Source organism: Trachymyrmex septentrionalis, unplaced genomic scaffold (assembly GCF_001594115.1).
Source record: "Trachymyrmex septentrionalis isolate Tsep2-gDNA-1 unplaced genomic scaffold, Tsep1.0 scaffold279, whole genome shotgun sequence".
NCBI lineage: Eukaryota > Metazoa > Arthropoda > Insecta > Hymenoptera > Formicidae > Trachymyrmex > Trachymyrmex septentrionalis.
Window position 1 is genome coordinate 128611 of NW_017305440.1, and position 12699 is coordinate 141309.

At 37.1% G+C, this 12699-nt stretch overlaps 2 long non-coding RNA genes across 5 annotated transcripts; both read right to left on the reverse strand.

Moving 5' to 3' along the window:
* Positions 1-8409: 8409 nt before the first annotated feature.
* Positions 8410-10786, reverse strand: LOC108749238. Of its 4 annotated transcripts, none has more exons than XR_001939352.1 (6): positions 10468-10786; positions 9824-10303; positions 9595-9737; positions 9362-9520; positions 9072-9267; positions 8410-8739 (listed from the first exon to the last, which is right to left on the reverse strand). It is a non-coding gene; the product is annotated as an uncharacterized LOC108749238 (long non-coding RNA). The 4 variants fall into 4 exon arrangements; XR_001939354.1 differs by having other exon boundaries at positions 9928-10303; positions 10450-10786; XR_001939351.1 differs by having other exon boundaries at positions 10450-10786.
* An 89-nt stretch (positions 10787-10875) lies between these two features.
* Positions 10876-12254, reverse strand: LOC108749239. Its single transcript, XR_001939355.1, has 4 exons — positions 12143-12254; positions 11654-12069; positions 11248-11565; positions 10876-11048 (listed from the first exon to the last, which is right to left on the reverse strand). It is a non-coding gene; the product is annotated as an uncharacterized LOC108749239 (long non-coding RNA).
* Positions 12255-12699: the final 445 nt, after the last annotated feature.

Sequence of the window (12699 nt, forward strand, 5' to 3'; positions counted from 1 at the left end):
GATTTCTTTTCGAATCCTTCAATCATTGTCTTGCACATACGTTTTTTTTGTTCCGAACGTTATGATAGACGACATCCGAGTCGTGCAAGTCTTGCTCCGTGAATATTATTACAGATGCAATAATATTCGATCATTTCATACGATCTCGGATTATACTCAGCTCGTTATAACACGTTGAGAACCTATTTTCCCACTGTATGACAGTGTTCTTGATACGTGGCTTAAGCCAACGATCAACGTTTACAAACAGTGAAATGCGAAAGACTTTCGGGCACGTCTATCACGAGTGCATTAGCTGGTGTATTTAAACGACTTTCGCATTGCTCCTGGCATCTGCCGTTGTTTTATGGCTTTTGCGTCGTTTCGCCGCCATTACGCATTGTTCAAGCGTCCGTAACGGTTTTCCGTTTGCGCGTATACGTTATCTTGGTGTTCTGCCAATACAAGTTCCGTTTGGTTGGTAACTGTTCCCTTTAGATTCAGTTCGTGTGCATAACGTCGATTCATCGACGTTATCGATCTGCCCCGTGTTGTTCAGAAGCACGGAGCGTGAACGTCTCGAAGAATTATCTTACGAGCAGTTGAGAGACGAAATTAAGTGGAAACTTCCCATCACGACATCTCGATCGGACTGTATTGACAGACTCATGTCCTTTTATGAACGCTTTAATTTTCATGATTCTGGAGATCAAAATGAAATATCTGCCAGTAATTCTCATATAACTGCGACCGATACGAAGTGTGAGCAGTGATTCACTCTTACATTCTATTACCATGGAAGAAATGCAACGAACCATGACTCTTATTATGGAACAGATGCAAAGACAGCAACACATGATCGAAAGAATTGCTTGTGCAGTTACCATCTCAGAGACAGATGAAAGAGACATCTCGCCAACCATGTCTGTAGCGCCCTTATATAATCTGTGGTAGCGCCAATCAATCAACGACCGCCAGATGCAGTCTTTTCTGAGCCAGTTCGAAATTCGATGGATGGCGCCGATATAATGGACAATAATCAACACGTTAGTGCCTCTTATGGCTAGTGCATCACCGGCACAGGCTGTCAAATTATTAGTTAACCAGATATCCTTCAGTGGTACGGAAGACGACGTTGAAGCTTGGATTCGGAAAGTTGAATGAGTGCACCTCGATACACGGAGTGCTGGATGGAGTGACCCTCCTTGCAGCATCGAGCAAACTTACCAAAAATGCAAGGGAATGGTTTGACTTGAACGACGGACAAATTAATAACTCATGGTCTTCCTTCAAGAGTGCAATAATTAAGCGTTTTAAAAGGTATATGCCTTTTCATGGGCTTATGCAAAAATTTTCGAAGCACGAAAATGGAACTTCCCAAAGGAATCATTTCAAAACTACACTTTACAGAAGATGAAGCTGATAAATAACTTACAAATGCCGGAACATGATCGCATACAATTAACACATGGATCAATAAGTCCCGAGACTAACCCAGAAATGGCGCTCGTAGTAAACCAGTAACCACGTCTTTCTAGAGTACTAACCTTTGCTTGAAACGTGTCAAAATTTTAAGTCGATCGGACTAGAAACAGCTGAGTTATCGAGGTTAGAGTAAAGTCGTTTTGTAGTTTGTTTAAAAAATCCTTTTTCACCAAGACAATGCACCCTGCCACAAGTCGATGAAAACAATGGCAAAATTGAACGAATTGGGCTTTGATCTGCTTCCCCACCCCCCATACTCGCCAGATTTAGCCCCCAGTGACTACTGGCTCTTTGCTGATCTTAAAAAAATGCTCCAGGGAAAAAGATTTGGCTCAAATAAGGAGGTCATCGCTGAAACTGAAACTTATTTTGAAGCGAAAGATAAATTTTTTTATAAACATGGTATTGAAATGTATCACCCTAAAAGGTGATTATGTTGATGAATAAAAAAAAATTTTGCAAAAAAAATGTTGTTTTCATTGTTAGTCTCGGGACTTATTGATCCATGTGTTAATTATCAACGGCATTAACAGTTTGTCTCTACGCAGCGCTGCAGCAGCTATAAACACCAATTCAATGGACAATTTCCTGGAACAGATGGGACGAATCACCTCTGCCTGCGGAGTCATTGCTAAGAAGTCTTTCCTACCAGTAACAAAAAAGGATCATGCCAAACCTCTGCCCCCTTTCAATGGAATCTATGTAACACTTGATAAAGAGCAATAGTGCAGTGACTTGTGTTTATTGCAAAGCCAAAGGCCATGTCAAGTCCGAGTGCTACAAATTACGCAAGAAGGAACAATCAGCCAACACAGTGTCATCGAATGCAACAACACCTGAAGCAGCACCAGAAATCTCTAGAGATAACTCCTTTCATGTGGGATGTGTCATTGACGACACATCGCGACCATTAAAGATAAGTAACTCGATCGTCGAGACATACATGCAGTTAACGGCTCTAAGTATATACGCATGCTTGCGCTGATAGACACGGGAAACCCGGTTTCGTTTATGCTAAGTTCGGTGCATAAGTTGTTTTTTGGTCAAAATTCGAGTTACAACACACCTGTTACTGACAATCTCGTTACTCTGAGCAATACGAGTATTAAAATTCTTGAATTGCAAGACACAAATATTAATATTAGGTGTACAAAAAAGTTCTGAGCTTTTTTTTGTAAAATTTACCTTTCCCATCGTATGTAATCGTACGGAAATGGCTTGCTGCGTAACGCCAAGCTGTTCTGCAAGCTCCTTTTCAGTTTGCGCAGAGTTTATATCCAGCAGTGCTTGCAATTCGTCCGTTTCAATCTTTTCAGGGCGTCCAGCACGCGATTCATCTTTAAGACTGAAATCTCCTTGGCGAAACTTTTGATACCACCTTTTGCATGTTGCATGACTTACAGCGTTCTCTCCATATGCAGCACAAATCATTTCAGTGGCTTCAGCAGCATTTTTCTTCAGATGAAACGCGAAGTGGATGGAAAATCGAATATGCTCTTTTGTAATTGCCATCGTGAACACTACTGATTTTTGAGGTTATGTGCATCAAACGCCAAACCGTATCGCATTTCAGGAGGTTAAATGTTACTGTTTTAAAACCCCAAAAGGGCGGGAAGATATATAAAATTTAAATTGTTATTTCGGTTGTATCAAATCTAAAGCTCAGAACTTTTTTGTACACCTAATATATCAATATTGTTGGAGAATACATTTAAAGTACGATTACGGATCGTAGATAACGATGTATGGTCAACGCACGTTACTCGGTCGCGATTTTATTACCGATAATAATCTAACTATTTTATTTAAACCTAATGTCTCAGATAAATTAAATAGATTGCATTTGTTAAAGGAAGTCGCGTCCGCCGACATTTTAGAAATTAAAGATAAAAAAATAATTTTCGATACCGATTTTGGCAGTGATATCGATCAGAAAGTTAGAAATCATTGATGAAGTACAAAATACTCTTGTTGCTACTGTTACGTCCAAACTCCGCGCGCATGCGGAGTTGAGGGGGTGAACGTAACGAGGAACCGAATTGTTAGACCGATTTGGTCGCGTCCGGGCTCCGGACCGCAAGGGAGCCGTGGGGAAGGACCGACGCAAATCGGGAGGCGCTTCGCTTCGTCCTTAGGCTCCTAACGAGCCGGGAGTCGAACGGAGGACGAAGCGGAATCCTCTGCTCGTGCTCCGCTAAACGGACACACGAGTCGGACGTACTTCGAGAAAGGGCCCAAACTGGGTCAGTGTGCCGAGAGGGGGCGCACTTTAACGCCAGCTGTGCCAGTACGGCCGTATGCCTTGGCTTTCGGTCATGGAACTTAATCCGAGTGACCGGGGAGAAGGCTAAGTGCAATTTCGGGCGAGCTTAAGAATACGAGGAGGGGTTTGGTTTAAATAAATTACCGGGAAGTAAGTTTTACAATGATATAATAAAAAAACTGTAGTGATACATTTTGAATAAAATATAAATATAATTTTGTCAGGTTAAAACAATTTTCGGTTTTAAATGTACACGTTTATCGATGTGTGAGAGTGTGTGTGAAGTATCATAGCAGAATGGAAAGGAGGAGTTACGGAGAGAATAGCGGGAGGATAAAAAGAGAAGGAGGTTTTGGTGAGTGGATTTGAGAGGATTTGGCCTAATTTTCCTCGGATGACGATAGTATTAGCGGACACGAACGACCGGTCGACAGGAGACGAACAATTATCGTGCGGCGACGGCGACAGATTGAAATTATAACGTGAACGCACTGCAATGTTTTCATTTTCTTATAGGAGATCAGAAGGGAGAAAGAAAGAAAGAAAAGAATAAAAATAAAATAAAACAAATGAAAAAAAAAAAAAAAAATAAAATAAAATGAAATATTGAAATAAGTTACCAAAAAAATAAAGCGAGGAGGGAGCCAGAGAATAGAAATATACGAGTACTGACTTACTACAGAGATGCTTATCGTTGGAGATCCTCCGGCCAGGATGTGCAAGGCTGGTGATGTTTCTTTAACACTGACTCTATTGAAGAAAGAGGGCTTCGAAAAACGAATAGAACTTTTTGAGTATCGCGACAAACTCACTGACTCTATCCGTACGTTCTTCTATCTAACTGCCACGCTATATGTTCTCTAAAAAGACTTTCTGTAAAACTGACTGTGAACTGGGTGTCTATATCAAAACTGACTGTGAACTGACTGTAAACTGACTGGTATCTATGTCAAAAACTGACGGTAAACTGACTCGGGGGTTGCGGAATCGCGATTTTTATACTAATCGCCGCAGATTACTCAAATTTGGATTGGTGGAATAGGTTTCGTTAGCTGGGAGTAGGATTTTCTTTCGCTCTTAGATTGGTCAAGATTTTGGGGGAGGAAAGATGTTGACAGGAATCGATAGAGTGGGAAAGCGAAACTCCAAAATTTTATGACCCTAAGATTTATGGGGAAACGTACGTTTCGGGCGCCGAAAGGTCGCGGATGCATCGTCGCCACGGGACCACCCAGAATCTACCCCTGAACGTCGCGTGCCGTTTCTTAAATTTTATAATTACGAATTCGCGAAAATCGTTCGCGACTTGATTGTTAATCTTGGCGTTAATCATTGATTTTTATCTCGGAGCGACATTCATGAGGAGATAACGGATTCTTAGTTTTTAAGATGAAAAATAAAAAGGAAAGAATATAAAATTTTAGAGCTTCGAGGAATTCGAGATCTTTATGAAAGAAAAGAGTCGCGTGAGTCCGCCGGACGTAACACTACGATGGACGATGGATATAGCATTAAGGTTAGATTAAAAGATGATTCCATTTTTGCATACGCACCACGTCGATTCGCCCATACAGAACGACTGGAAGTACGCGAAATTGTTGATGATCTTCTCAAGAGAGAGATTATCAAGTCTAGTATCTCTCCTTACTGCTAGGGTTGTACCAGTACGTAAAAAAAACAGAAAACTAAAATTTTGTGTAGATTTATGCTCCCTCAATGATCGAGTGATTAAGCAAAAATTTCTTTTTTCAATAATTGAAGATTTTTTGGCCAGACTGGGCAACAAGAAAATGTTTACCTTGATTGATTTAAAGGATGGTTTTCATTTAATTAAAATACATCCAGATTCCACTACGTATTTTTCATTCGCCAGATGGCCAGTACGAGTATCTACGATCACCCTTCGGATATTGTGAATCTCCCGCAGAATTTCAAAAGAGAGTCTATCAAATACTCCGGCCACTGATCAGAGAGGACAAGGTCTTGGTTTATATTGATCACATACTCATTCCGTCCGAATCTGTTGAGGAAAATCTGATAGTTCTTAAGTAGGCGATGTTGTTACTCAAAGAATATAGTTTGTAATCAATTTTGAAAAAAGTCAATTTCTTAAGCGGTCTATTGAATTTTTGGATTACGTGATATCCTCAGCAGGAATAATTTTAAGCGAACGACTCGTTGAAGCAATCAAACGTTTTCCCTTTCCAAAAACGTTATTGAATTATAACGGTTTTTAGGTCTCGTAAATTTTTTCCGTCGGTTATTAAGAACCTCGCCAAACTAAGGCCAAACCATTGCATTCACTGCTCAAAAAGAACGCGGAATTCAAGTTTGATAATAATTTTAAAGCATTCGAACGATTAAAATCTGATTTGCTTTAATACTCAGTATTAAGATCTTATCAGCCTCATTTGCATACTGAGCTGCATACTGATGGGAGTTCTATCGTGCTCGCTGCGATACTCTTATAAAAATAGGATTCTGGTGCGTTAGCTCCTGTGACTTACAGTCAATCCACTAACGAAGCCGAGACCAGATATCATTCTTTCGAGTTGAAGATGTTAGCCATCGTAAAGGTTACAGAACGGTTTCTCATTTATTTAGCCGAAATAAAGCCAGTTTAAAGTCATTACTGATTGTAATTCGCTCGTTCATGCTGTGAATAAAGCTAATATTAATCCATGTGTAGTTCGCTGCATCTTGCGATTACAAAACTATATATTTACAATCCAACATAGGAGTGGCCAAAAAATGACACACGTAGATGCGTTAAACAGGATAGTCGCGTCCGCAGAAATTATGCCTCTTGAGAGGGAGCTCCAGCTTAGACAACTAGCAGATCCGAATATTAATACGATCGCTCAGCATTTAGAAAAACGTACTCACCACGAGTATAATCTTATCGATGGATTAATATATAAAAAAAGAACTCGATCAAGTTAAATTTGTAATGACAAAAGGCAAGATTCATAAAATATTATACATCTACCACGAATCTACTCATTACCGAGAAAACTTTCCAAGACATTAACGCCCATTATCGGTTCCCAGCCATGTGCACTGTAAAATTAAAAGTTATGTGACGAATTGTGTGACCTGTAGCAAGCGCGTCAGCTAACCCAAAAAAAAGGCGAGTTACAGATTATTCCGACTGCAGAATACCCATTTCAGTTAATGCACACTGATCATTTTGGTCTTTTGCCTTAATCCCGTGACGGAGTAAACACATTCTACTTCTTATTGATTCATGTACGCGATTCACTTGGTTATTTCTAGTGAAATCCACTACAACACGCGAAGTGATCAAGCACTTCTTAACGTTGTTCGATAACGGAAATCCTAATGAAAGTGTATCCGATCGTGAAACTGCGTTCTTGTCAGCTGAATTTGTCGAATTTTTACGTCCTCGCGGAATTAAACATCAGATGGTCGCGATAGCATCTCCCTGGGCGAACCCATGGAATAATTGAAAGAGTTAATAGATTCTTAAAGGCCTCACTTAAGAAGGTCGTTGACGACCCCGACTGGCCCAACAAACTCGCGTCAATACAGTACGTAATTAATAATACGTATCACTCTGCAACTAAAGCGTCTCCTTCCAAATTATTGTTAGGATATGAAGAATCATTCCGATTATTAAACTCGTAGAGTTCTTGACTGAATTAGTTAAAACGGAAACTATGTAGGATCAAGATTTGTCTTGGTTAAATGAGCGAGATACCATAAACTTGCAATCGAAACTACCTATAAAATTAAAGAATATAACAAGATTACTTCGATCATAGTCACAAGGCACCAAAGAAATATAAAGCAGGAGAATACATGCGCGTTAGAGACGACCTGGGGAAAGTAAAAAATTGAAGTTAGATTTGAAGTTAGATTTCCTTACATGATCGACAAAGTGCTACCACACAATCGATACGTAGTCAAAGACAAGGTTTTAACTTTACTTCTAGGCCATACAACTCGATTGTGTCGCCCGATAGACTCCGACATGGATAAAATCAGTGATACCTATGTAAAACCTTAGCATGTCAAAATAATTTTAAGGTTGAATTTAATAGTTAATGTAAGAGTCGCATTTCTGTTAATAGCGGTTGATAAATATGTAAATGTACAGTAAGTCAAGTAAGAGTGTGGTCGAGTTCATGTTATTAGCCTTGAGATAGGTTCGAATAGTTTCATACGATATATCTAAACCTTTCTGCTTCAATTTTGCTTGTCCTTGACGCAGTGTTAAGCGAGGATTCCGCGAAAACAGATTCACTATTTTTTTATCGTCTTTTTTTGTCCACTTTGCATATTGAGCCACGTTCCGGTAAATCATCGACATTTTTTGCCACATTATATCGCTGCACTCACTTCTGTACGAATGATTTCGACTTTTTCATATATTTAGCAGCCGCTAATTGTGACATTTTTGGACCTTTCGGATGAGTGCAGAGAAATACAACGTGAAGAATACGCTTCATAGCGTGATGCGTATTTGGTACTCATGACGCTTAATGTGATTCTCTTAAGAAAGTTCAATGACAACTGAATCTTCCTTGATAGTGCATCAAGGACAAAGGTGCTCTCTATGGATTTATGATAGATTTAGGGCGATATCTTTTATTAGCTTTGAGTAAGGCCGACCACGCTCTTAACTTACTGTACATGGATTGTTGCTATGTAGACTTAAGCGTAGTAGATAAGACAAAATTACTTGTTGCGTTAATAATTAATCAATTATTTATAGCCCGTTTATTTTTTTCTCTTTCTTCTTTGTTATTGTGCTGTTTCAAATTACAAAAAAACTGCTAGCTCGGAACGAACGCTAATGCAGAAAGGGTGAGCTGTAAGCGATAACCCCACAATCCCGCCGTTTAAATTGATAAAATACTGAGCATAATATCCTTAGCTACTGCGTGGCGCAGATCTATGCCGCGCCGGTCGCGCGTCACCGTACTACCGTGATTGGGCATTCCTAACGCAAGTTCCCCGGAGCACAGAAAGAGGGGAAGGGCTCGCGCCTGGAAAAAAGAAGAAGAAACGAACGATAGCGGCAGTCTCGACTTGTATTTAGAGAATAAAATGTTCTGTGAAAGAGTAACATGCATCTAATTCTTCAACTGATTTTTTCCGAATCAAAGAGAACCATTAGTTTTACCATATCAATCGAAAGTATCAGTAATCTTACAATAAATACTCAATAATCTATACATTTATGCAAAAGTTAACGGATCTGAATGACAGTTACTTTCACAGGAGTTCCTTATCATGCCAAAAAATCGCTGAAGCCAAATTGTACATGTTCAGATTGTAATATACATAATTTAAAGATAATATATTTACAATTATTTACTTCTAGTGAATCTTGATTCATCCTAGACCATAAAGTATTCATAACCACAGTTTTCTGTCAGAAACGTATGTAGTTGTAATGCAGAAATTAAGGTCACTTTTAAATCACCATTAGTTTCTGGTGTTATAAAAAATGCGTTATTATTCCGTATGGCGACCTCCCAATCGTGAAGGTATTTAAGAAAATCTTCTAGTATCTGGAAAAAAGCAATTTAAGAAATTATGGACAAAATATATATGGAATTTTTAGAAATCACAAAATGTCCAATTAATATTTGTAAATAAGCCTACCTGCCTTTGGATAGTGCCGTTTCGCATAACAGATAACCTTGCATTCATCACGTCGATTAGCACATTCATGCGTTCTATGCGATTGCCTTCACAATCTTGTAAATTAGAAACTTGACTTTTATAGATACGCATTCTAGTTGCAACTGAATGGCTGAAAAACTGTTAAAAGAGTATACATTTCATTTTTTTAAATAATGTAATATAAATTAATAATTTTGAGTCGTGATACACACCTGAAAAGCCATTACAACATTTATTTTTTGGTATGGTTTAGGATGCACATGTGCATGTGGCAAACTTTCAACGTATAAGATTTGAAATTGTCCTTTTCAATAACAGCATCCCAATGCGCTGTATGAATGACTCCATCTGGTGTCTGAAAATATTGAAAATAAGATTATATAATATTATCAAATAATGTTATTTGATAACATTATTTAGAAATACATGTCTTTCATTTACGTATTTTTAATAACGAGTTGTCTTCAATTCTTAACGTCATGATCTTTAGCTGAACAACACGATTGCGGAAACATTTGATGAGACGAGGAAAGTCTGATACAAACCATAACTGCCTAGTATTATCTACAGGATTTTTGCAAGAACACATATGTTCATCCATGCCAAATTTCTTCCACATTGTACAATTCCATGATACCATCTGTGACTACAACATTAGCATAAAATCCTGCGTTTTCTAATAAAGCAACGCATTCTATTATCAATTTGTATAATATTGCTCCGGACGCACAACAAACACCCGAGTGTCTGAATCCATTTGCCTTGAAAAGATTGGAACATAAAAACAAGGCCATAGTCGTCTAATTCATTCGCCCTCGGTAGGAATATTCTTCTCTTAATCAGTGAATCCAATAATTTGTATATTTTTGGTATTGAATGAAATCCCTTCAGATAATTTAATTTCATCTATTAATAGTGCTCCTGAAAAATATATATAAATACAATATACAAGTATTTTCGTGCCAGCTGTATTCAATATAGCAAAAGAAAGATAATAAATATACAAAATGATATACAAAATGATATACAAAATATTTTACAAATATTATCTCTCTTTTGTTGCATACTCATGAATGCTGCTTTACTCTTCAGAATTTTGAATAGTGCCTCCTTTAAATCCAAAACCACGGGGAAAGCTGATGTAATTCAATAACTTTGGTTGAATTGGAAGGGGCAGAATATCTTTCAGGCATAGATGTTCATATAATATAAGTATGCACTTGTATATCTAGTCAGAGATGTATCGGCGACCCTATTTTCCTCCTTTTTTTACGGCTGAGAAACATTCTTAAACCGTAATTATTTGAGCCTCTGGCAAGTCTTCAATTGCTTTTGCAACAAAGGAATCTTATTTTTTGACACATTTTTTAATTGAAAATGTTAATTTTTTTTCAGTATCGCTACCCCCCTACAAATACAATAACAATACATATAGTTAAAAATACAGTTTTACATTACGACATTTATGCAGTATATGAGTATATTTACCTTATTTTTTAGACGTTTATTTTGGCGCATTAACAATTTCTTTGATCTTGTTATTTTATTTATTTTTGTCTCCAGTAATTTAAATTCCTTAATCTTGTTTCTATTTTTATTAGTACATTTCTTGCATAATATAGCTAAATTGTTCTTTTATAGATACCCATTACATCGCTACTTTATCCTGTCAGAATTAATCAAATGCTGAATGCATATTAATAATTTTCGTAACAATTGTAACAGATACTTAATTTGCACAGAGGCCAATAGTATCGCCTAACACCGTCCGAATATTACATGTACATTAAATAATTAATTTAATTGATATAAAAGTTTATATGTATAAGTTTGTATATAATTAGATTAATTATTCTTTCAATAACCTTTTCGCATCTTTGAAATTCTCGCATACTTTCATATCATGAATGAGATGAAGTATGTTGACAATATCTTTCTGTAATTCTACAGAACTCAGCACACATTTTATCCTAATCGGAATATCGTCCAGAAGCACTTGCACACTTAGATCATAATAAATTTGAAGACGTCGTAACACTTCATTTTTATCAATTGTTAAAAATGTGACAAATTTTCCATTTTTACTTTCGATGCACCCCATGAACAACTTAGAAGCGATATGTTTGAACATGTTGACACTAACATTTTAAAGTTTAATTTTTTAGGAGTATGGTTGATATCTTCTGCAATGGATGATTTTACATTTTGCTTACAATTGTCGTTTCTCTGAGGAATAACATTATCGAACAAATGCGGTATTTCTATATTTACCATATATCATCACAATCGTCACCGGTCAAATTTGCTGTATCTGCTGCAAAAGATTCATGTTCAGCATTGATCATTCCTTCCTTTCTGAATAATTCTCGGCAACTATCGGAATAGCATTTTCTTATTAATTTTGGTACTATTCTTTCAGTATGATGTACTGTACCATCACTTACAAGAAGAGGCTACGCTCTGCTCTTCATTGATTTTGATCGAACTTGCAGCGGGCTTCTCTAACATTGCTGCAAGTTTGATCAAAATTGATGAAGAGCAGAGCGTAGCCTCTCCTTGTCAGTAAAATATCGTTTGAATGAAAAATCTTCAATGCTAAAATGTTCCTCACAAACAAAACAATGTTCAGTAAGTGGCTCCTTCAACTGATCTAAATTTACAGTCCAACGATCCAACAAATTTTTATCCTAATAATAAAAAAGAATAACCATAAATGTCGCACATAACCTTACAAAATGTAATGAGTATTTTCTTATGTACTTTAAAAAGGTTTAGGTGCTTTAAAAAGACTTTTATTCTTAATTCCTATTTTTTTGGTGCATTCCAGCCCATTTCGGCAATTAAAAACAAACGCATTTTCCCATTTTCTACAATTTGCAAGGCGAGCAATGCGCAGACGCTGACGTCACAAACCGGAAAGTGTGTGTCGTCTCTGACGTTATATTGCCAATCGAAAGGGGACCACTTTTGGAAGTGGAGATTTTACTCTTTCTTAATACTCCGTTACGATAATTGTCAGTGATGCAGAATCGTCTTGTACACGGTGAAATGAAAAAAATGTATTTGTACGCAACGGAAAATTCTTAAGATACCCTTCGGATACCACAAAATATATCATAGTAAGTAATAATAAAGTAAACACTAAATTCGTTTTATAAATTTATTTATATTTTCAAAAATAATATGTTTATTATTAATATGTTTATTATTATTAAAAATTCATATAACAAATCAAACTAATTAAGACTCCTTATAAATCAAAAAACTGGAAAGGATATGGGCAGAAGATGTCGCGCAAATAATATTAGGTTAAGTAA